At 31.9% G+C, this 25,852-nt stretch overlaps 1 protein-coding gene across 1 annotated transcript in view; it reads right to left on the bottom strand.

Moving 5' to 3' along the window:
• LOC148313868 (uncharacterized) overlaps positions 1–24,901 on the bottom strand; it is a 94,601-nt gene extending 69,700 nt beyond the window's left edge. Inside the window, exon 1 of the mRNA XM_088257552.1 lies at positions 24,755–24,901. The gene's annotated coding sequence lies outside the window, so the exon portion shown is untranslated. The remainder of the gene's footprint in view (positions 1–24,754) is intronic.
• Positions 24,902–25,852: the final 951 nt, after the last annotated feature.

The raw sequence follows: 25,852 nt of genomic DNA, 5'->3' as shown, positions 1-25,852 counted from the left end.
TAGGTGCTCTAGAAGTCTTTTGAAGGATACAGGCCCTAAGAGACAGTTAGAAGTGCTAAGAAGTAAGCAATATATTTTTATTTTATCCCTCTTTCTATTTAGGGATTATCTGTTCTTCTTTGACAAGAAATCTTGAGAGGAAGGCGCCAGAATAACAAACACTTTATAAACCTGCGGATTAGAGTCATCAATGAGTATCAGTGACCTTAAAGATTATCGATTTTGTTGACATTATTTATATTTTATCACTTTTTTACTGTAAGACCCTTTAAATATACATACACCACATGATACATTGATTCATACAAAAAATATTTTAACATCAACATAAATTTTCTGTCGAGAGAAACGCACGTTTCAAAATACACAGTGAACGAATCGAGTAGTCACTTCAGGACCAAATGCATCCGAAAGCAGCATACAAACCAGTGAAGTACGAAGTCGGATAAAAATGTTGCACCTATATAGACAGTTGTAAAAACAAATGCACGAAATTAGACCACGTTTTTAGGTCACATGCATACTGTGCTGTTTTTGGTTTCGATTCGGATTGCATGTTTGCGAGTTTTCTACTTTCGTACTTCTTTTTCACCGCACTAAACGTGACGTCATACGAAATTAATATACTGCGCTTGGACAAGTGATAAATGATGCTTGTACAAAGTAAAGAACCTTGTACGCAAAACAATTCTCATTTTTCTTGCATGGAAAACATCGTTTTATACGGGCAAAAGCATGAATTTGTTTTAGATTACGTCTAATATACACAAAACTAAGCAAATAACAAAGTAAATACACAAATATCGTAACATAACTTTAAGCGTACACTGTACATTCCCGATATTCTGGGATGGAGGGTGAAAAGAATCCTGTTTAATAGATTTCCCGGTTAATCGGAAAAATGAAAACAAAGTGATAATTCAACTGCGCTTATATATACTTGTTGTTTAGTAAGACGCACGTGTTGACAATGTCACACGACTAGAGACAACTAACCTAAAAATGGATATTTTGCACTTAATTTTTTTTTAAAGTACGTACAACTGACTATTGTTTGGATTAGAGATGGGTGAGATCCGATCATTTAGAAGATCCGCATCAGTGAATCCGCACTCTAATACCGAAACAATGGATCTTTCGTCGGATAAATCGCACCGATAAGGCCGGTGAATTATTATCACAAATATTATGACGTCTAAGAAATAAAAAAAAGGTTATCAAGATATTGAAACTGTTATTATATCACTGCAGACAACACAATAATCTCTAACATGATAAAGCTTAACGCATTAAAAATATGAAAAACATTTTTTTTTTTATTATTAAATACTTTATTTGTTGTTTTGTAAGTAAAAAAATAAGACTAGTAGAAAAATCCTTTGACTGAGTGACTTCCAAATAAAAAAAAATATATTTAAAAAAAAACTAATGTGTTCGGCCCTCAATACGTGTTTCTACACTATGAGTAGGTACCTACTATTGTGATATATTCCCAAAAGGGGTAAAATCAATATAAGTAATATTTATTCAATATTACCGTGGACTGGTATCTGAAGCGGAGGGTTGATCACCTTTCCTTCATGTGTAAACGATTAAGATAACACTGCGTTTATATGACGCAGTGCCCTATGCACCATTGGGGTGAGGATTGGGGTTTTATTATTTATTACTATGGTGAAATATTTTTGCTTTTAGATAGTATTTTTTTCAGCGACTTCCCGGTTAACCCGACCCCGGAAAATCGGGAATGTATCTGGATATGCGGAGTGTATTTGATGCAACTAGAAAATATGACCGATTTTTCACCTTCACCTTCACCTTGTTTAAATGCGCATAGAGTAGTTCTATAACTGTCCGCAGTGCCACTTCACGATCTGAAGTTTCCACCCCCACTGAATTCATTAAAGCGTCCGGTAGAAAATCAATTCAATGTGACACAGGAAAAGCTTTTAAGGGAGAAGCTAAAATTTAGAGGTATTATATATATATACTTTTTTTCCACTTTTGATTTGGTATTTTTTCTATTTATATCTGTGCACCCTAAGAAGGGTTATATTTACACCTGTTATCGTTGATTTTTCTAAAATATATTCATCACAACAAACGTTTGATTAGTCTTATATTCAGTATATGGACCGCAGAATCAAACCAGTCTTTTGTTGCACGCGTAGATTAAATATCAGAAAATATATATTTAAAAATAAAAAATTAAATAAAATAAATATATATATATATATATATATATATATATATATATATATATATATATATATATATATATATATATATATATATATATATATATATATATTTATATATATATATATATATACATATATATATATACATATATATATATATATATATATATATATATATATATATATATATATATATATATATATATATATATATATATATATATATATATATATATATATATATAGTTATATATATAAAAGTTTTGATATAAGTAATCACTTTATACACCTATGTAACGTTCAATATTTCGCTTAATTTTGAAGCACGATAAGTACCCGGACTTTCTTTAGTATAAATAGGACCCATCTTTAGTATAAATAGATATATAGCCTTCTGGGGTAAAAATCCATGGTTTTTTTCAATGAAATAAAATATTGTCAATAATCAACTGTTCAAGTAAGAAGTAAATGTAAGTCAATAAATACATTACAAAAATCGAAAGTATTTTCAGTTATTTTCAATTTTCAGTGATAAGACAGGAAAATTATTAACATTTAAAAAAATTCAACAGATGGCAGTTTCAACTAAGATACGAAGCCGTTTATTATGTACATCATATACCTATACAACTTTCAAGAATCCCAGCAATATGGGTAGTTATAAACAGGTGTATAAACTGATCAATCAAACCGGCCAATGACAAGTCGTGATGCCTCTCTTGGGACATCATGAATTTTTTTTGATACATGACCGTCGGGGCTAAAATCCAGTGCTTGAGTGGAAAAAAATAAAAATATTCAACCGAATTCATTGAGATTTTCTATTCGTTTAGGTTGTAAGTATTACAGTAAAGTATTATAGGTAAGTTACGTTAGTCAACTGTGTTGACATCACCGTCCGTTAAGTACAATTAAGCACGCATTACGTCATACTATTTAAGGTCGGAATTTATTTTAAAAAATGATATCCGAACCGCAAGGAAAAAGCCGCGGGAAAATCGAACGAACCGAGACCAATTGCTAAACGTATAGAATCAATATTGAGTGCTACTTAAATATTAATGTAGGTACTAAGTAGTCTTTCCCCAGTTGGTGAAACTATCTGATTTAATTTAATTCAGTTATGCATTGTGATTTCTCCACATCTTTAAATAAATCAAAATGTAAATGTGAGCTTCATCAAAATCTTAAGTCTTGATTAAAATCTTAAGCACCGATTTTGTAATTTTGATCAAAATCGTAAGCACCGATTGCTTCAAAATGTTAATAGAATGTTGCATTCATCTTTGACGGATGTTTTTTTACCTGTGACAAACTTTTTCAACGCAATGGCAGCGCCATCTGTTAAACGAGAGTTGTGTACGGATAAGGGTTATTATTTTTTTGACAATTATTTTGCCTTTAAAAGCTACTTTTAGATAGTATTTTAAAATAATTTCGTAGATCGTAAAAATCATCAGACTGTTCTGGTGATGTCGGTAACGAAGAAAACCGGTCACTGGTCAAATAAAATAAACTTGTCAATTAAGTTGTAGGTTTATTATATAAAATGCAGTTCCACCAAGAAATGTCGGGTTGTGGTCCCGTGGTTAGTGTCGCGGACTGTTGTGTCAGAATTTCTCGGTTCGAACCTACTCTACTACAATTCGATACATTTTTCTAATAATGAGCCACTTAGGCTCACAGAAATAGTATGAAATTGAAATATTTTTGTAAATAATAAAAACACAAATATTTCACTTTTTATTAAAAAAAAAAGTAAACCTTAAATTTAAGTTAACGAAATAAGTATAACACAAATCAATAATTAAAAACATTTTTCTACAAAATATACCCCACCTAGCAGTTTTTTTTTTACAGAAATCTACAGAAAAATAAAAATACTGGTTAAAATAAAATAAAATATGAATAACGGAAACCAAAAATAACAATAACAACAAAAAAATGTAAGCTTTTGTTTTATTAACAAGTCGCGTTACACGGCACAGCTGCGCGAGTGGAAGCGAGTCTCGAGAGAAAAAGAGGAAATTGCTAAAGGAAATTCCAAGCCTGGAGGAAGTGGTCGAGTACCTTCATTAAAAATGTAGGCTTGCCTCAAGCCCCATTTACACGGCGAATTTCCAACGTACTTCTGATTGCGATGCTAAATTCTATTCCACACTTCCAACATTCATATTATATGACAGATATCGCTCACTCCTTTCAACAACATCATATATCAAAAAACTTGATTTTTCAGCAGATCGTTTTATAAAGTTTAAAAATATAATACACATCCGCGATACGACACTATCCGCGAACACTGTTCGCTCGAAAGCGGCAAGTGGCCAAAGTAGAAATAGCGAGTGAATCGTTTTATTTTTCAAAATTATTGCACGAATTCACAGCTAGAATTTGACATAAATAAGATGCGTAAATAAAGAAGAAAAAATCTAAAGTTTATAAATTTTCCGTGAATTAATCATGATTCCAACCCTTATCCGCACCCAATGGTGCATAGGGCACTGCATCGTGTTGACGCAGTGTTATCTTGATTATTACTTACATTAAGGCATTATTACTTACTCCTGCGCTTCAGGCACCAGTCCAGGGTAATATTAAATAAATATTAGTGGGTAAAATCACAAATATTTATTATCACCACCCTGGGAATCGAACCCGGGACCTCCAGCACGGTTGCTAAACACGCTAACCATTACACCACGGAGGCTATTAAAGTTTTACCTAGTAAATACCACTATTTCTTAAAATCCACTATGACACGTGTTTCGATGCATTCCGCATCATTTTAAAGCACCGTATGTATTTACTAAGTAGAACTTTAATTCAAAATGGATAGATTTTACCACAAAGTGACTGCCGAATCAATGAATGAAATGACAAAAATTTTCAATTTAAGTTAATCGCGATTCGCACTTCGGTGTTTTCGAAGATCGTACAATACAATTTTCCCAGAGAATAGCGTAAATTGCTTTTTCCACGCCAGCACTCACAATACGTCGGCGGTGTTGCGGTAGTTCTTTGTTTACCAGCCTTTTAATTAAACGCTTCATTTTGTTTCCTCTTATACGACAAAATGGCCGCTCAATTGAAACTGTCACTTCCGCTCGCGAGGCATTCGCTTCCCGCGAATGCGACCCGTCGTTGACGATGTCAACACTTACGTCACACTCTGAATGATCCTCGCGTGACAGCGGTGAGGATGCCATAGTAATGTGCAAAGGCAAATAGCCGCAAGTTTAAAAAAAGTAGTTTTGAGATAAATGAGTTTATAGTTAACTTAAAATGATGCTTTTTGCAAAACATGTATCAAATTAAAACAATTTTGCGGCTATTTAGATAACGAATATCTCGGTAAACGAAAGAGATAGAGCAAAATCTTTGATTGTATATGATAGAGGCCAGTTATAAGAATGTTTTGAGGCGTGTTACGCCAAACAGCCGCAACATGAGTTGCCTTTACACATGAGCATAGTAAAAATAATTACATGGTATACAGTGCAAGTTCGCTAATCCAAACGCTTCGTAATCCGAAACGCGCTGTAATCCGAACAATGCCAGTTTTAGAGATTAGCTCCTGAAGCCGTGAAAGGTTTTAACATAGCCATCAACTGGGCTGAAGAAGTCGTCCAGAACACAGGAATTGATGGTTTCGAGACGAACCCATGACTTAGCCCTTGAACACCAGTTAGGTTTGTTGGTTCAAAAGAAAATATCTGATATTTTCAAGCTAAATTAAAAATGTTAAATTTTTCAATTATTCATTTAGTACCTAGTAATAAAAATGTAAAATGTAAAAAGAGCATTTTCATAACCCGAAATTTCCTTTTTTCTATCATTTTTCTCAAAACACTTTCGGATTAGCGATTTGGCACTATAATTAGAAAGATTACCAACATTTTTGGTGTGCCCAAATTCTTGTTCACAAATCTGGGTTTCTCCACTAAGGAGTTATATTACATTTTGACATCCAACATATATATATGAAGAGTCTATTAAGTTGTATTTTATTAACAAAAACACATAAAAATTTATATTGTGACACTTGTTTCGCCTAGTTATGGCATTTTCAAACGAATGTGAAGATCAAATGGACTGACTGTCCTTATGTAGCTATACAATTCTAAGTGACAGTTTTAACATGTGCAGCAATAATTTATGGGAGACAACAGTAGCTAATGGGGGATGTAGGTACGTACCCTTATATTTATTTTCCGGGAAAGGAAGAATTTATTGACATGGCAATTTTTTTTAGAGAATTAATTTTTTAAAGCTAAATACAATTGTTGGTAAAATTATTTTTAGGAATTTATATTTATAATTGTAATTAAAAATGATTTGATCTTCTCATTCGTTTGAAAATGCCGTAACTAGGCGAAACAACTGTCTAATCTACTAATACCTGTCATAGACACATAAAGTAATCCCATAACCAGCCTATTAGAGGTCGAAAGCCCTGTAAATACTAACACTTTTATATTTTTCTTCATCTTTGTTGAGATATCAAAATGTAGAAATATTACCTACTTATGACTTGCGCTTTTATTTACAGGTTACGTAATATCACTGACATAGCGGACGGTTCATCCTAGAAAACCACTTAAATTTAAGTAACTAAAGAATATTGGTTCAAACGCAAACGCCTAATCTAGATCAGGGCTGTCCAAAGCACGCTCATTTTTTTTTAAATTACCTAACGTCCAAGTAACTCTGAAATCTAGCTACGACTTATGAAACACCCTACTCAGGCTTCAACTTTTTATGTTTCATATCCTATGCCTACTCGTGAGTGTATTGACTCTTTATGTTTAAAGTTACTATAATTTCATGTAATTCATAAGTGAAAATTCTAGGCAAAAACACTCGCTAAAGCACGCTCAAATATAAGTGCAACGTGTTTTTGATTTATGTTTTGTATATTAAAAGCACTGTAAACTTTGTGGTGCGGTAATATCAGTCTACATTTGACCTAATGATGGAATGATTATTTCGAAACCGGTAGTCATAAAGTAGTGTTTTCTTAAATGGTATTACACAAAGTTAACAACGATGAGGACAGTGTTGTTTTTGATTTGCCGCAAATAAGAAAATTTCCCCTTTACAAAATTTATTTCGTAAAACATCATTTAATTTTTCTGGCATCCCAAATAAGCGAGTGAAATATTTTTCTTAGTAAAAAGTATTCTTAGTAAAATTAATTATTTTATAACAATGACATATCCGTATTTTTTTTTTATAAATTGAAGTATTTGTTTCTGCGGCCTTCCAATCTATTTAGTTATTTGCATTGGCCCGGGATCGCGTCTGGACAGCCCTGATCTAGATAACAACACACCGGAAAGTAGGAAAATATCATTTTGCCATTAATACTCGGTATTTTTTATTTTTTATTTGAACGAGCAATATTTCAACAAGTAATTACTTTTTATGAAATATTACAATCGAGGGATTTACTTTTTTTTTAAATTTCCACAAATCACGCATGACTATTACATAATCGAATTAATACTTTTATCAGTCGTTACTTGTAATTTAATAAAACCTGACATTGCAATAAATAAAATGCCAAATCCTCAGGTAATAGGCGAAGGAAAACTTTTATCGAAATTATATTTTTGCATAAAGTAAAACATGCTTAAATAAGATGTATTTACCGCTATGGTGGATAAGATTATATTATTTACAACATTTTGAGTGTGTCCAAATACTTGTTCACAAAATCAGGATTATCTCCAATTACAGGAATAATATACATATTTATGTTTTTGGAAATTAATATACATATTTATTGTATATTTTTATTCACAAATCTGGGTTATCTTCAATGATAGGAGTTATTTTTCATATTATTTTATAACATCTCATCAAAGATCAAGAAGAATATGGAACTCTGGGCATTTACGGGGCTGACGACCGTCATAGGCTGGTTTAAGTGATCACTTTACACACGTGTAACATTCATCAATTCTACCCATTATTGACAACCACACTACTCAAATTATTGGAAGTTCTATATATATTAACCAATTAAGAAACCTTGTTCTTGAATCACTAGAACTTCACCAGAGATTTTAAACTTCTTTTCATCTCACCAATAGATGTCTCAAGAAAAGTTCTAGTAATTCAAGAACAATGTTTCTTTATTGGTTAATATATATAGAACTTCCAAGAATTTGAGTAGTGCGGTTGTCAATAATGGGAAGAATTGGTGAATGTTACAGGTGTGTAATCACTCAAACCAGCGTATGACGGTCGTCAGCCCCGTAAATGCCCAGACTTCCATATTCTTCTTCATCTTTGATGAGATGTTATAAAATTATATTATATTATTTATTGATTTGGCATTAACTTTGTGGAATGACACGTTGATTATAAAAAAAAAATTAACACTAGTATTAGACCACTAGTTGAGTTTTATTTCTTATGACTAGTTTCGAAAACTACAGATGTTTTCATCGACAGGTGATCCCAAAAACTAAGATAAAGATTATTTGGCGGTTACGCATTGATATTACAGTGTTATAAATTATTTCCGTGTCATTACAGGGAAGGTCATAGTTGAAAGATCAATCATACTTAAGGTTTATTCTCAAATAAATCAAAAACAAAGAGGCAAGGTTTTAGTAAAGAAACGTTTCATCCATCATGTCTCATTCGTACTTGTAGTGAACTATAGGGTGTTTTTTTAGAGGCTTGGTATTTAAACTGGCAACATTGTTTCTACAGACTGTCCATTTGACAGTTGACAGTCGATTTGTAAACAGTACGTTTTGCCATTTCACCATGAATAGACTGAATGACCATTATGCGCGTCGTAGGTTGTGGTAATGGGCCGAAAACAATATTAAGCTTGATCCTCTTTTTCAACGCAAAATTTTGTTCACGGATGAGGTACATTTTTGGTTAAATGTCTGTCAATAAGCAGAATTGCCGAATTCGGAGTGGAGAAAACTCGGAACCCTTTGTCGAGACGCGCTTACATCCATTAAAAATCAGTGTTTGGTGTGCCTTATGGGCAGGTGGAATCATTGACCCATATTTATATTTTTTGAAGACGATGCCGGCCAGAATGTTACGGTCAATGGAGAGCGCTACAGAACCATGATTACTGGCTTCTTCGTACTTCAGTTGAATGGCATTAATGTGAAAGAGCTGTGGTTTCGACAATATGGCGCAACATGCCACATGGCGTGTGTCACCATTTTTCGCGGGAAATTAGAATTTGTATACCCATAAAAAAACATCCTATATTTTGATTTTTTGCTGTGACAGAATGAAGAAGTTATAACTGTTATAAGCGTTCGGAGGAACATTTAGCGCCGGGTCGTCAAGCGTGACAGGTCGTGAGTCAAGTTGTCGTGTCGTGTCGTCTGTGTGTTAGAAAGAAACTAACATAATATTATTACGATGACAAAACACAAACTATTGTATTATTTCTCAAGTCAGTCAATCAATTGTTGTATAATAATAACTAACCTCAAAGATTTGTCTAATTTTTAATATACAAGCATTTCATCCGTTGTATGATTGTATCATATAAAAAATGGGAAAATCCCGCTACTTTAAATTATGTATGAAATCGGATATATACGTTTAAAAGGAAGAAGATAATAAAAAGAGAAGAGTTAACACAATATGATTACGACATGAATGTTTTGTTACGATAATCTTAACCCTGCGTTGAACGAAATACTAATAATAATAAAACCCTTATCCGCACCCCAATGGTGCATAGGGCACTGCGTCATATAAACGCAGTGTTATCTTGATCGTTTACACATGAAGGAAAGGTGATCAGCCCTCCGCTTCAGGTACCAGTCCAGGGTAATATTGAATAAATATGACAGTGAAAAAATCACTTATATTTATTTTACCCCCCTTGGGAATCGAACCCGGGACCTCCAGAACGGTAGCTAAGCGTGCTGACCATTACACTACGGAGGCGGACGAACTACTACAATGAACGAAATACTACAATTTGTAATTTAAGCTTAACTTGGTAAATACCACTATTTCTTAAAATCTATCGTGATACGTTTTTCGGTGTATTCCGTATAATTTTCAAATACCGTATGATGCAGTATCGAAACACGTATCACAAAATATTTTAAGAAATATGTAATGGCATTTACCAGTTTAAAAAAATCAATTAAAAATGTATAGATATTACCACAAAGTGAAATATTACAAGGTAATGAATTAGTTTCATTCAAGTTAGATTACAATTAGAAATTGGAAATCAATAGTTCTTCTTTAATGACTTTCCAACCAACAAATACAGTATTCAGTGTCCGGTTATTTTCTTTTTATTATTTTTACATTAATTTTAAATAAAAGCATTCCTGTTAAACAGTAGGTTTGATAAGTGAGACATAAATGGTAATACACCCTTACAAATTTACAACATTTATTTTAAGAAATTTACAAATTAATGTTCGCAAAACTTTATTATGGGAGGTTAGTAAAGTTAAAATACAAGTAGGAATTGGAATGTCAATACAGGAAACATTCAGACGCAACTCAGATACGGCGTCTATCCACGAAATAAAAATCTTTGTCAAGTTTTTTTTTCTTTTATAAATATTTTGCCTAAAACATATTTAATATATAAAAAAAGTTTAAACCAAGGTAATAAAAATATTTAAAAAAATCTTAATATCTTTAAATTATATGTAGGCAATATATTGAGAAAGTACAACGTACATTTTATATTAATAGCAAACTATGAATAAACAGAGATGTAATAAAGAGTTGATGTACGTTCAACGATGCTGCAATAGGCATTTGCATGTAATAATACCTATTATGGACTGCATAATGTAATAGACCGACCATTTTTCTCGTATGTATTCTAATTTGTGACCGTGACCCACAATGCAATTATTCAGCCACACGTACATGATATTACCATAAATCTAAAAGATTTACATTCAATTTAAGGATGTTGCGTTACTTTTTTATGGCAAATCAAGATTCGCGTAATCATTTCCCATTAAAGGCGATAGTTTACTCTTAATAAGAATAAAATAAATACGAGAAAACACAGTAAAATGGATATTCAGAAGTGACCTGATACCTCAAAGTAAAAATACATAAAATGATATATAATTCACGATTCAGAAAAGACAAATATTTATAGAATATTTATTTATATAGATTTACTCACATAAATTTTGAGTGTCCAAATACTTGTTCACAAATCTGGGTTTCCCCCACATAGGAGTTATTTTACATTTTTGATATTTGATGAACAAGAATATGGAAGTCTGCGTATTTACAAGACTTGAGACATATCATATACTGGTTTCAGACAGCCATATTATTCTATGTTAAGATGTCAAAAATGTTAAAATATTTTTCTTTTATTATTATTTAATGGCGTGTCTTTTTTCAACTTTCATCTGCTTTTAAGTCCGACGACATTGGCATTTCGTTTTAAATAGAATAAATAATTTCTACGTGATTTTCAGATGACAAATAATTATTAACATATGTATCATCATTGTTATTAAGCGATATGACTGGGCTATAAAGCTACAGGTTACTTACATATAATTGCGAAAGTTGTAGGTACTTAAACAAATGAGTGACAGATATTTAGATCATGTAAAAAGTGTATGCTTATTGCGTATCGAGCATTACAGAGATTACAGATATTTCATGATTATAATTTCGTATGATATTTAAGATATAAAAGATTATAGTGTTAATATTGTATGGTATTAATAGTGTGGTATTATTAAGTTATCATTCAGGATATGTACTTGTAAAAAAAAACTGTAAGATTCTGCTCTGAAATTACGCATAGTACTTTAATTGTTACTAAAAAGTATACAATAAGTAATCAAAACGTTAAAAAGCTAAAAGATTTTATTTTAATAATAATTACTTTATCGTTTTAAATGTTAAAATTACTGGAAAATTTAAGCACCCTTGAGGTGAATTTTCACTAAAACGGCGCTTCATAAAAAAAAACAAATTAATAAATCTGCATAATCGATTTATGTATATTCATATCGTATTATATATCGCACGTCGAAAAAATAATGATGAAAGTGATCTAAATAGATTTTTTCTTCATAATAAATCGATCATGTTAAATATATCTTAAATTTAAGCAAGAAAAACTCAGTAAGTAGAACATACAAAAGATTTTTAATAATTAATTATTAATATATATTTTTTAAATCATAGAAATCGTTATAGCATTCGTAAATGAATAAATAATACACGTTCATAATTTGCACATTGATATATCCGCTTCAAATAACAGGTTTAAATTAAAGCGTATTTAACATTGTTTTTATTAAATATTGTTTACAGTGCTTATAGAGATACATACCGAATAGTATAATTATGATCGTTAAAGCCATAAAATAGCCTTAGGAATTCACAAGACGCAATTGTTTTTTTTTTTTTAATTACTTAAGAATTTGTCGTTTGAATATTTAGGAGTAAATATTGAAACTACACGAAAAATGAGAATTCTACTATTTACCCCGGTATGTCAAGCGTCAAGGCTTCAAAAAGCGGAACGAAATTAAATTAATGATATTTAAGTATCTATTATATATTTAAGGTAAAAAAATAAGTATAGGGTAAAGTATGGATAGATGCCAAACATCGAGTTTCAAGGCTGAAAAACCATGAATATTACGCACCTTCTTTTACTTGCAGCCAGTGCATAGTATACTGAGATAAACATTTTCACGATTACGTCATAAGAAAATAATTTAATATAAAAATAGTAAAAGACAATCGATATCATTATAATTGAAATATGTAATAAAAAGGGAAGATATAATATACAGAAATAAACATAAAATATTAATTATTATAAAATATAAACTATTAATGACGCCACCGTTCAAGGTTGTGTAATTAATAATTTGAAAACATAATCCCCAATTCCCCTTCAAAAACTTAGCGGTTTCTTTAATAAAGGGGCAAATTATTGACCAAAGTGAGGAATACCCCTTCTGATGTAATTCTCGATAATGTACACTTACTATTTTATATTTTATTTACTAGCTTATAAGTATGCATATATGTGTATACTTACGTAGAATATGTATATGCTGAGTACCTGCATGAATATGTACGTTAATATGTAGATGTGTATGGCTGAATTTCTTAAACTTGATCTATTTGATATAAAAAATTGCATAAGAAGAAAACAAATGATAAATACTGATATTTTAACGCACTAATTTTAAATACAAGAAACCCTTTAAAACATTATTTTATGCGTAGACTGAAAGTATCCAATAGTCCAAAATTTGTGTTAATTTAATAACGCGTAAGCAAGATGATCAGTCCTGCAACTCAGGTGACAAATAAATGATAACAGCGAAAATACACTTTATTTTACAGATTTTATCGAACTTAGAAAGTCGTGCGTGGTAGACAAACGTGCTAACCACTGCGGTAAACAAAACTTTATTTTCAGAATGTCGAAGAAACGCATAGATATATTGTCAGATAACGAAAACGAATATTTGTATCGCTTATTTATTGAGCCGCGTTTTATACAAAAAATGTGAAAAAAATATCGCGTAATAAAAGAATCGCCAGTACTATATTCAATTCAAAGATGTCGTGACAACAGGCTAATACCATGTGACTATTAAAATATTTACACGAACTTGTCAGAACCCTTCAGTTTAGTGAATCGCGTGTCGAGAGGACATAAAGTATCTTACCGTTGGGAGGTAGTAAATAGTCTCTAGAAGCGGCTTCCGAGAAGTCATTAGGGGACCATAACCCATCGCGGGTATATCTAACCTGGAATCTGCGAACTATGGAGTGTCCTTGTGGCTGTATCATCAAATTATTACCTACTTAAATGGTAATTATAATGTAATTTTACTAGTTACTCTACGTCGAAGATTTCTATTGGATAAAAGCCAAGGAATGAATAGATATTGAGGAATCGTTTTTGCATTAAACAGGTAAGTATTTATTTATGTATTAAATGTTGTGTCAAACGCTATTTTTTTTACTCTACTAAGTTTGTAAGTATTTCGTAAATATTTGCCTAATCCTGTTTTAAATCTTCGGTAGAGGAATTAAATAAAATTATTGACATTTGAAAGCAATATTTCACGAAGCCCGCTTACCGAAATATAAAAATTCCCAAGAAAGAAATTTTATTTACATCCTGCGTTGGTTAACATGAAGGAAAAAAATATGTGGTATATTTAATTTTTTTTTAAATCTGTAGGTAGGTAGAATTTTAATTAAAAAATATATATTATGGAACGTTGGTTATTCGTTTAAATAGCCATTTCTGACAACCAATAGCCATTTCAACAAGAGCAGGCAGAATTTTTGAAAACCTTAAATTCGTATTTTTTTACAATTTTTAAGACTGAAGACAATTCTATTGTATAAAAAAAAAGAACTCACACTTTGACAAATACGTATAAAACAAAGAAATTTTTTAATAAATACCTCACCGGTCGTCATAACTCCTAATCGTAATAGTCGAAATAATAAAGAGGAAAATTTTTGGGCATCGATTACGCATGGAAATTAACGTTTTAACAACGTGGTGTAAGTGGATAATTTTAGCTTAACTTCGGTTAAAAATAAATATTATGAACTTCTTGACAATAATGAACGACGGCAGGTGAATCGATTTCAAAATCGCATGAAATAAAAAGTCCAGATGTAAAATTAAAGTTATCTACATTCAGTAGTTAGAGCTTTATCATTTCACTGAAATCCTAGACCTAGGAAAGTTACAGCATTTAAAATGTTAGTATTTTGTTTTGCGATCAGCTTACTTATGTAGGATTATAATATATTGTACATGGATATGAGGCAAACAGGCATTTACATAATTTAATATTAGGTAAACATTGCACATAAATTCGTACAAACATGTGCGTAATTCTTGTAAGATAAATATAAATGACTATTAACAAGGAAAGATAACAACAAAAGATGGGGGGGCATACCATACAAGATACAAGAGCACTATAATTTTCTGGATAACGTATACAATTACAATTTACGAAACCTTGCTGTTACACAAAACCAGATTTTATTGCCCATAAAGCAGCGGAAGACAAGGTAACGCAAGTCGAGGTAGCAATTTTCCACTACGCACATTTATTTCCTTTAGAGATCGTCGACAGATACAAAAAAGGGAAAGATGCGGGTAAAAGTATACGAGCAACAGAAAGTGCTAGGAGTTTCCAACTTTGGAGTGTAAGTAACTAACTTAGCATCATGCCGTTTCACCGCAGGGGTAAGCAGAGAGAATAGAGCGCCACACCAATCTGTCTTTGCAAACAATCTTCGCGTCTTCCACGTATTTCAAGTGTTCCTCGATCTTCCTCTTCCCATCACATCCTATTACTTTCATTGCACACATTACATACATTTGACAAGAAACGCCTGCAGGTCTTCTCTACTATCGGCAAGGGGCACAGCATCGTCAGCAGGGGCGTGCATTCCATATGAGCAGGAGTGTGGTTCCTCGAGCGCCCGACGCGGCTGCTGTGAGAACCACGCTCCATCATTTATTTAATTTTCTCCGAACATTTACATCTCAAGTCTACAATTTTTTGCTCATCTATAAATATTGTGATTGGTGTTAACTTGAAATGGTTAAAAGTTATAATTTTATAAAGGATAGCTGTTAACTAATGAAAGTGCATCAATAATATCATTGCGTCGTTCAATATAGCAATGCTGGTCTAAACGGCGTAGTGTATTTCTAAGAATCTGTGCCGAATGAACACATGTGGCAAGTTGGCGTCTAAAAGTGCTTTGTGTTCGTCCCTTAAGGATACTTTACGACCATAGTGTATTCATACGAATCTCCTAACTTCTCGGGGATAAATGACTGCAATAAAAATGTGCAAAGACAATACCAATCTGAGAACATGTGCTTAAACGGTTAAATTTTATGAAATCGTACTACAAACTGAAATACCTCAATTGCGCCAGCTCCCATTTGTATGAAAGCAAAAGCGGAAAACCTCAGAGACAAAACCATCATATCGGATCACGGAAGGGCGGCAAAAGAGGATAAAAGTGAAGTCCCGTTTGAACTGTGCTAGTCTGGAAGTTGGAAGTTGGCCATCCACAGTGACGAGGAGATCAACAAGCTGCCCTCCAGCGTGACGACCATCGCTCAGGAATGCGTCCTGCCCAACACCTTGGCCATTCTCCAACCCATGGGATCAAGAGGAAGGCGTATTAATTTGTCGGCTCATCTTTTCCCCACTCCAGACTCGACAGCCCGAGATCGATTGACGACGTTTTAATCCATTTTTTATATCATTATCATCATTATCATTTTTTTATTATTATTATCCATGTCTTTATAAGCGCCCTTGAGGTAGTATTTTACGAAAATGGCGCTATACAAATTATCCAAATTATTATTATTATTATTATTATATAGGCAGAAAAGCAGTGCCTATCCTAACTTACACGCGTGACATATAAAAACGTAACCAGTACCTACCCTACTTTACTAAGTCGTATCTAGCTTACCTTACTGCCTACATCTACTGCCTAACGTAATTAATTCTCTGTGCACGCCACTGGGCAGAAAAGCAGTGCCTACCCTAACTTACCTGCGTGACATATAAAAACGTAACCAGTACCTACCTTACTACGTAGTATCTTACTACCTACTTCTACTGCCTACCCTAGTGAGTAGTAGCAGGTTACCTTACTACGTACCTCTACTCGGCTGTCCAAACACAAAACACAGTATGGGACATTTTTTTGTAGTACATTTTTTTTTGCATTTTTGGACCAAGTAGATGCTACTTAGTAGATGATAGTCCAAAAATGCAAAAAAACGTACTACTAAAAAATGTCCCTTACTGTATTTTATTTTTGACAGCCGTACTGCCTACCCTAGTGAATTCTCTGTGCACGCCACTGATCGTCAGTATACAAAAGGCAACAACAGTTTGGAGTGTGATTCTGCAAAATAAGGTATCATCACGTGTGCGAGAAGAAGATCGATCATATTCACCCACGTGTGCGCTAATAGTTGGATGGTTACATCACACTCTACGTTACTCACTAAATGTGGATAGATCAGGGGTCGGCAAACCTCTTGGACCAAAAGAGCCAAATGTTAGTATCAAAAAAGAATAAACACATCCGCCAACTAATATCAATACCAAAAAGTAAACACAAAAAAAATTAACCATGTGTAACCCGTGAACTAATAATTTCTATTCAACAAAGAAATAAGCTATATAAAATTTATACCCACACACAGGCCACGCCATTGTGGGATCTTATTTTGTACTATATTATGTATTTTTTTGAACTTGTATTTATTTATATTATATTGTTTAATGCAAAAGAATTTAAAAAAATATAAAAAAAAATAAAAAAAAAAAAATAAAATAAAATATAACGATTTGGAAATTTTCGGGGGGCAAATTCTTTATTTAATTGTAAATTAAATATTGGCTCAACAAAGATTCAATACATTAAATTTAATTTTTGAATTGAATTGGATAATTGAATGTTTAAAGGAACATACAAGTATTTTTTAAGTAACAGATTTTTAATCAGAGATAATTTTTTGCGCAAATTTATACATAAGTACATGGATAAATCAGCGCATTATCCATGTATGTATACATTAAAAAACTGTTAAAAAACGGTAAAAAACTGTTAACCAAAAAAGATTTTGGTAAACAGTTATTTTTTTTACACGATAAAGGTTTTATGGGGGCTCATATATACTTAAACAGCACCATCCCTCCTTACCAACCGAACTAAAAAATAATATGCACGGAATAATTTTTGAAATATATCGAAATTTCTGTAAAAATGGTATTTAGAATTCGACAAAGAAAAAGCTATACAAATTGCTTAAAGATCCACATGTGGATCGCGAGCCACAATTTTCCGATCCCTGGGATAGACAATATTACTCGGGGTTCCATGAACTTCGATCCGACTTCCTTGTTCGTGATTTTAGACTTCAAATATTGAATTGCGTTTTGTATAAACGCCCATACAAAATACATTTCTGTTATATCATTTTATTATTATTTAATATACTTGTAATGTTTTTGTGGTGACTACAATATAATATGAGGAGGATGACGTAGGCGTTACGCGAATAAATAAAAAAATGTTACATCTCAGCAATTTGATTAATTAAAGAAAATAAGAGAATGAAACCGCAGTGAAAAGATAACCTCAAATGCGTGGACAAAAATAAACGTCAACGTATAAGAAAGCATATAACTTTTTAGTGGAGTCAAACGCAGAATTCGCGATAAAGGTTTGGACACATTCAAAATATTGTAAATACAAAAGTATGTATTTTCACAATATTTTGAGTGTGTCCAAATCATCATTCACTGTTTCTGGGTCAGACTCTACTAAGGAGTAATTTATATTGATAATCTCCACATAGACGAAGAATAAGAAGAAATATATGTAATAAAATAACTAAGTACCTACCTATACATTTTATTAAGTACTTACAAATAGTACCTACATAAAACAGTTCTACCACCAGATGTCGCATGCGTCACACTGAATAAAACAAAAGACATCGGATAGAAAAAAATATAATATTGTTAACTGTCAGAATCAGATAGATAGAAAATTATTGTAAAGATTAATTAAGAATAAACTTTTATCGTCGTTTCTTTAATTACAAAGCAACACATTGTTTATTTTATTATTATACACCCACTTTACGTATTATTTACACCCAATTTACGAAGGAAAATATTACCACGTTATATATATATATATATATATATATATATATATAATATTATCAACCTGTTATGGACTGATTTAAGTGATCACTGTACACATGTGTGATTTCCATCATTCTATCCATGATTACTTACTAAGCTCAACCATAGATGGTGCTGAGAAATAGTATATGAAAGGTTTCAATTGAAAATCACCCACATTTATTTTGACCCCCCTGGGAATCGAACTTAGGTCTGCCTCCGTAGTGTAATGGTCAGCGTGTTTAGCTACCGTACTTGAGGTCCCGGGTTCGATCCCCAGGGGGAAAGGACGAAAATAAATAATAGTGATTTCAAATTCTAATATTCATTTAATTTTATCCTGGACTGGTCCCTGAAGCGCAGGAGTAATCACATTGCCTTCGTGTATGTAATGATCAATATAACACTGCACCCATACGATGCAGTGCCCTATGCACCATTGAGTGCGGGTAAGGGACAAAAGAAGAAAAAGGGAATCGAATGCGGAACCTACAGGACGGTAGCCAAACGCGCCTAACACTACACTATGGAGGCGGACAAAACGATATAATTACAGCTATAGGTTTGCATGTTTTTTTTTGTGTTCAGTTGGATAAACAAAATCCACATTTAATTACTGACTTTGTAGAGCGCGCATGCCCATAATTAACATTTCTCTTCCTTATAATCAATGTGGGAGACGAATGGTACAATAAATGAATAAGAAAAATATAAAAAAGATGAAAGAGAGAGTCGTCTGTGAAGCATTGGCAAATTACACGTCAATTTTCTTCAAATTACCCGACACAAATTACGCTCGGAGCTCCCGAAGCTCTAATCAGCGAAGAGGCAGTAATAAGACTTAAACGTGTTCCTTAATGGACCCATGCCATTACACAAAAATATTTTTTTAACCGAAAGAAATCTACGAAATCTGATAAAATGAACTCTACTACATCGTAATATGTCTACTTTGTACCAAATGGGGTACTTTGCACCCGTTGTGAGGCAAATTCATTACGCTACTGAAAACATACAAATTGTATAATATAGTATACACAATTCGTTTTTCAAAAGAAGGATGAAATTAGATTGAATGTAGTCGAAATGCGATCTCTCAGAAGAATGTGCGACAAAACGATGTATGATAGATGTTCGAATAGTGAAATAAGGAAGGAATGCAAAGCTGAGACAAGCGTACATACACTCATACAGTGAGTACATTTACTTACTCATATAATAATTTCAATAAATAGTTTAAATGGTCATATAAGGAAAGAATGTAAGGTTGAGATGAGCACTATCGATAAAATTAAGAAAGGTGTGTTGAGATGGTTTGGACGTGTGGAACGAATGAGTGAGAAAATAACGGTAAAACAAATTTATGAGGCGAATGTAATTGGAAAAAGGAGCAGAGAGGAAGACCGAGAATAACTTGGCACGATCAAGTATGCCAAATACTTGAAAGTGGTCAGGTTAGGAGTCGAAACAATCGGCGAGTATGTATGAGGAGATGCATGAAGTGGAAGAGGCGAAGAATGTTTGCAAGGACAGAGTGGCGTGGCGTTCTGTTCTCTCTGCTTACCCCTGCGGCGAAGCGGCGTGATGGTTACTTAGTTAGTTAGTACATCTCGTTTTTATTTATTAAAATTAATATAATCTTCATATAAAAAATACTTAATAAGGTAACTAATTTTATGAAGTTAGTCACTTAAGGCCCAGTATTCGTTAAGTCGCAACTTGATTTTCTCTAAATTCAGGTAAAATTTTACGCAATTGATCTTTTTCTTAAAATATCGTTTTTGCGATAATTTTTATCTTCGAAATAATTTTATGGTTTTAAAAAAAGAGTTACTGTGAGGAGTTAAAAAAATGTATAAAAATATGTTTTCCATATAAACTAATATCGTAAATGTTTTTTTTTAATCCAATATACATTCTTTAAAAAAATCTGGCGTGGAAAGGCGTGTTACCTCTACGGGAGTCGGCCGGTAAATTAATTATGTATTGCGTTATATCCCCATATAACAATATTTGAACCAAAAATATAGTAGATTTTCAGATTTTTATATGTATTTTTTATATATGTATTTTATGATATTTGATCTACGTGTGTAGAAAAAGACTGTTTTCATTCTGCGGTCCATATACTTAATATAAGACTAAATAAACGTTTGTTGTGAATAAATATATTTTTGGCAGCACAAATATAAATAGAAAAAAAAAACAAAAATTAATTTAAAACTCATAAATTATATTGGTAGGTTTACACAAAAAGGTAAAATTTTATATTTTTTCATAAAACAGGTAAACATTCAGAAAATTTTTTAATAAATACTTTGGCAAGTGATCAAATATACCTACGTTGGATGTTTGTCAACCCTACAATGCGCATTTCTTACTAAAAATATATTTTATTTATTTATGAAATATGTACCTTTGTACTGGAAAACGGTAAATACAAAAAGGGCAAATTTACTGCTTTTGCATAATTATTTGATGTATATAGTCATATGATTCATATATGTAAGATTTATGTGGATCTCACTATTTTTGTCCTATGAATATGAAAATAATGATCAATTTTAAAATTTCATTTCTCTCAATGTAGACTTTTGTATATGTATAATATTGAATAATTTTTTTAATACCATTTTTTATACATTTTATTTATATTTATAAGCATATATCATGAAGAGTACCAGCAAGCAGCAATTTTCAAGCAAGTCAACTCTAAAATATTACTTGGAAAAACAGCGGTCTTAAACCAATGCTGTTCAGAAGTATGTAAGTGGTTGATTTATATGAGGAAAAGTTTGCAAGTTGTTGTATTTATTTTGGTAAACAAAAAAACTTTAAAAAATGTTGTTAGGTGGGAAGACAAAAAAAAACAATGGAGGAGTATAGAACCATCCAGACTCCCCCACATTGCACTGCAAGGCCAACTATGGGTAGACGACTCTCGGGCAGACCACCAAAGAGATGGATTGATGGCCGAGAATCGACATCGCAGGAAGCTAACCCCTATTAAAAACAGGCTGCAATGCTTATACCAAGAAGAAGAAGAAAAAAACACTGTATGATAATGTGGTCGATTCATGTGTGCATCAGCGCGCATTGAAGGGTTAACAAACACAAAGACTTGGAAATAATATATAAAAATTGACAATAATGAGAATCTGACAAGTCCAACCTTGGACAATACTAACCGGCTAGCTAATAGTTGAGACATGCATGAGAAAAACATATCATCATACTTATAAAGGACACATAATGTGTTCAGCTCTGGTAATCCACAACAAAAGAACGTGACCATAGGCAGGGAACGAATGTAAAATGTGTTCAATCCAGCGAAGACCACTTAAATGTGACTTTAATAAATATAGCTTATAAATTATACAAAAGACACTCGATACAAAAACATAAATATGTATGGCTTTTTTAGCCAGTCCTAGAAATAATCTGCAGTCATAATCCATCATAGTTAGACAATACAGTTGGAGAATATGACCATTAAAAATAGAGACATTTGAGAGCATCCCATATCATAAAATATAATGACATTGGGATAAAACATACATATCTAATAACTGACACATCTTACTGTTTCAAACCTCATTCGCACCCGATGGTCCACAGGGCACTGCATCATATAACACATGGAGGAAAGGTGATCAGCCCTTCGCTTCAGGTATCAGTCCAGGGTAATATTGAGTTAATATTAGAGTAAAAAAATAACTTTTAATTATTTATTTAACTCCCTCCCTGGGAATCGAACCCAGTACGGTAGCCGAGCGTACTGACCATTACGCTATGGAGGCAGACAAATGTACTTTTATTAAATATCTATAATAATTTAGGAAGATATCTTAACTAATACTTATCAATTAAAAGATTCTTTAAAATAGCATTTTTTCCACAATATTTACTCAGACACTACTTAAGATAAGACATTGGGTCATTAAGTATTTTTAGTTTATGTTAACAATAAAACCTCACTAAGTTTTATTTTTAAGTATTTATTGCACCGTAAATCTGGATAAAAAATAATAGATTTAGGAGAATAACAATTTATATGAGAGAACGGTTAATTTTTAAGAAACAGGTAACAGATTTTTTTAATCTATTATGATATATATAAAATTATCAAGTAACAAAAAGCAAACCTTCTACTAGCATACAAAATAAGTAATAATTTAAATATTTTATGTCTATCCTTGAGGCAAAGTGGATAGTAGGTTCAACTATAATAGATAAGGTCTCGGATTCGATTCCCACTCGGGTGAACATAAAAATATGTTCCATTATTGTAATACTTTAGTATGTTACCCTGGAACGGACAGCTCAAACACAAGACTGATACTGAACCTTAATGTAATTCACATTTAAGATACAGTCAAGAGTAGAAATAATAGGGGCAAGAAAATACTCTTTAAATAAATGGGAAAAATTATGCATTGCTTTAAAATTCTAGAAAATTTTGTTCCATTTTTAAATTATATGTTTCCATAAACAAAATAAAACATAAACCTTTTAAAGTGGGTACATGAGCATTTAACCACTATTTCTAATAATTTTTTTAAAAATGTGTATTTCCAGCATATTTCTTGGTGTAATTTGAATTAAATGATATAACTAACTTATTTATTGATTTTTGTGTTGAATTTGTAGAACTCCATTTCAATTAATGAATTAATTTAAAACATAAACCTTTTAAAGTGGGTACATGAGCATTTAAGCACTATTTCTAATAATTTTTAAGAAAATGTGTATTTCCAGCATATTTCATGGTGTAATTTTAATTCAATGATATTATTTACTTATTGATTTGGCGATTGATTTGTAGAACTCCATTTTAATGTATGTATTAATTTTTAAAACAAACACAGATTTTTGGAGTGTACAAAGTTGTATTTTATTAATAAAACACAAAAAATTCATATTGTGACAATTGTTTCACCTAGTTATGGCGTTCGTTTGAAAATGCCATAACTGGGCGAGACAATTGTCACAATATTAATTTTTATGTGTTTTTTTAGTAAATTACAACTTAGCAGACTCTGAAAAGAAAAATCTGTGTTTGATTCAAAAATAAATTTGTAAGATATTATTAACTTTTATCTACTAAAGCGCCAGTCTGAAGATGTTCCGTTGAAAGTGCTGACTGGTAAGGTGAACAAGTGGAAGGTATTGAATGTCAAAATTTGAATTGCACAACTGTATATCAATACTATTAAATTCATCAATATTGGAGAATACTATTTTTGTTAGCATAGGTTACTAGCTCACATAGCTTTCTCATATTTTGTATCCACAATAGCAACATATAAGGATTGTAATTAAAGTATTAAATGTCAAGATATGGATTTTTTAAAATTTATATAAAATAACAATTGTTTTCAAAGTTTAAACTGTTTACATATAACAAATTCAATGACAGAAGATGCATAAGGTAGAATATCAAGTATATTTTTAAACCAATCAAATTGACAAGCCAATCTGTTCAAATACGCATTAAGATACTTGACGCAATATACCTGAGGTATTTATATTGAGTAATATTGACATAAAGTCAATAAAATATGAAGTAACCAACAAATAGTTGGCAAATGCACGTTATCTAAATAAACAACACCTGCCCGTCGGACGATAAGAGCTTAGTTAAATGACTCAGAATATATTATTTGCATAAAAAATCGAACGAAACAAAGGTTAGATAAAAGAAACCGATATTCTAAATAGAAACAAGCAAAATCAAGAAATAAATGCCGAAAAAATAACAACAAAAATTATATGAATTAAAATGTTTTGAGGGATTCAGCTTACCTGCTTTTCAGATAAAATATTTGCGAATGATCACATGCACTCTAATAACAACGCCGAATTAATGATTTGTTTCCGTAGCAAACTAATTCGGCGGCTCCACAACGACATACACCCACACTTCACTGACAGCCACTGACAACAAAAGACGATTCTTCCATTTTGACAGAATGTGTCATGGCCACCGCTAAACAACTTGTTTAAAGCTTTTCAAAATTGACAACAGAGTGCCTACCATCGCAATAAAAATGAATACAAACAAATTTGTATGTCAAAAATGTCTCAATTTCTAGATAAATAGTATTTTAAATTTTTACTTGAAGTTATAAAATAAAATAGTACCTAAATACTTCGTGTAGCTAAAGCAGATCCCTACTTATACATTACGTTTATTACATGGCAAGACGAGAGGTTAGTATAAAATTAATTCAAAAGATGGCGGTACTAGAATTATTTGTTGTAAATATAAAATAGCACTTTATAGTGCTATTTTGGATCAACTAAACGTGCAGTATTTTATACACTCATCTTACATCAATATTTTTTCAAGGCTGTTATAGAAGATTAATTTTTGTTACGTATTTTCCTTATTTGATATCTAAATGTTTTTTAGACGAAATTTAATGTCATTAGCACACTTCATTTATGCGTAGGATTGGTGAGGGCCGCCACTACCGCAATTTTACACAAAACAAAAATGATTTTAAACATGCCAAAACGCATAAAACGCAGTTTTAGCATACTTATGTACCTACATATAGTTAGTTTTTGGCTACATCTGTAATCGATTGTGGCTTAAAAATTATTATAATTTACTTTCAATCACAGCCACGCTGCATTACGATTGAGATTTCTAAATTAAAGAGCCTGTATTTTGTTTGATGATTCTAAATTTATGTGTACGTTTCAGATCTTATACTTTTAAAAAGAACCGAGATGATACTCTTAGTAACAATTGATATAAATTATTTTTTCTTCTGTTCTTGATATTAAATTGCAATAATGCATACAGAGAGAGGTGCGAAAAACATGGTCGATACGCGTTTTTTCGTTGTTTTTAAAACAACAAACTTTTATAAAAAATCAAACCTGGTTAGGTTT

Source organism: Brachycentrus maculatus, unplaced genomic scaffold (genome assembly GCF_059751285.1).
Source record: "Brachycentrus maculatus isolate JH-2025_06_01 unplaced genomic scaffold, ASM5975128v1 h1tg000005l, whole genome shotgun sequence".
Classification (NCBI taxonomy): Eukaryota; Metazoa; Arthropoda; class Insecta; order Trichoptera; family Brachycentridae; genus Brachycentrus; species Brachycentrus maculatus.
The sequence above is the reverse complement of the archived record's forward strand: the minus strand, read 5'-3'. Positions and strand labels throughout refer to the sequence as shown.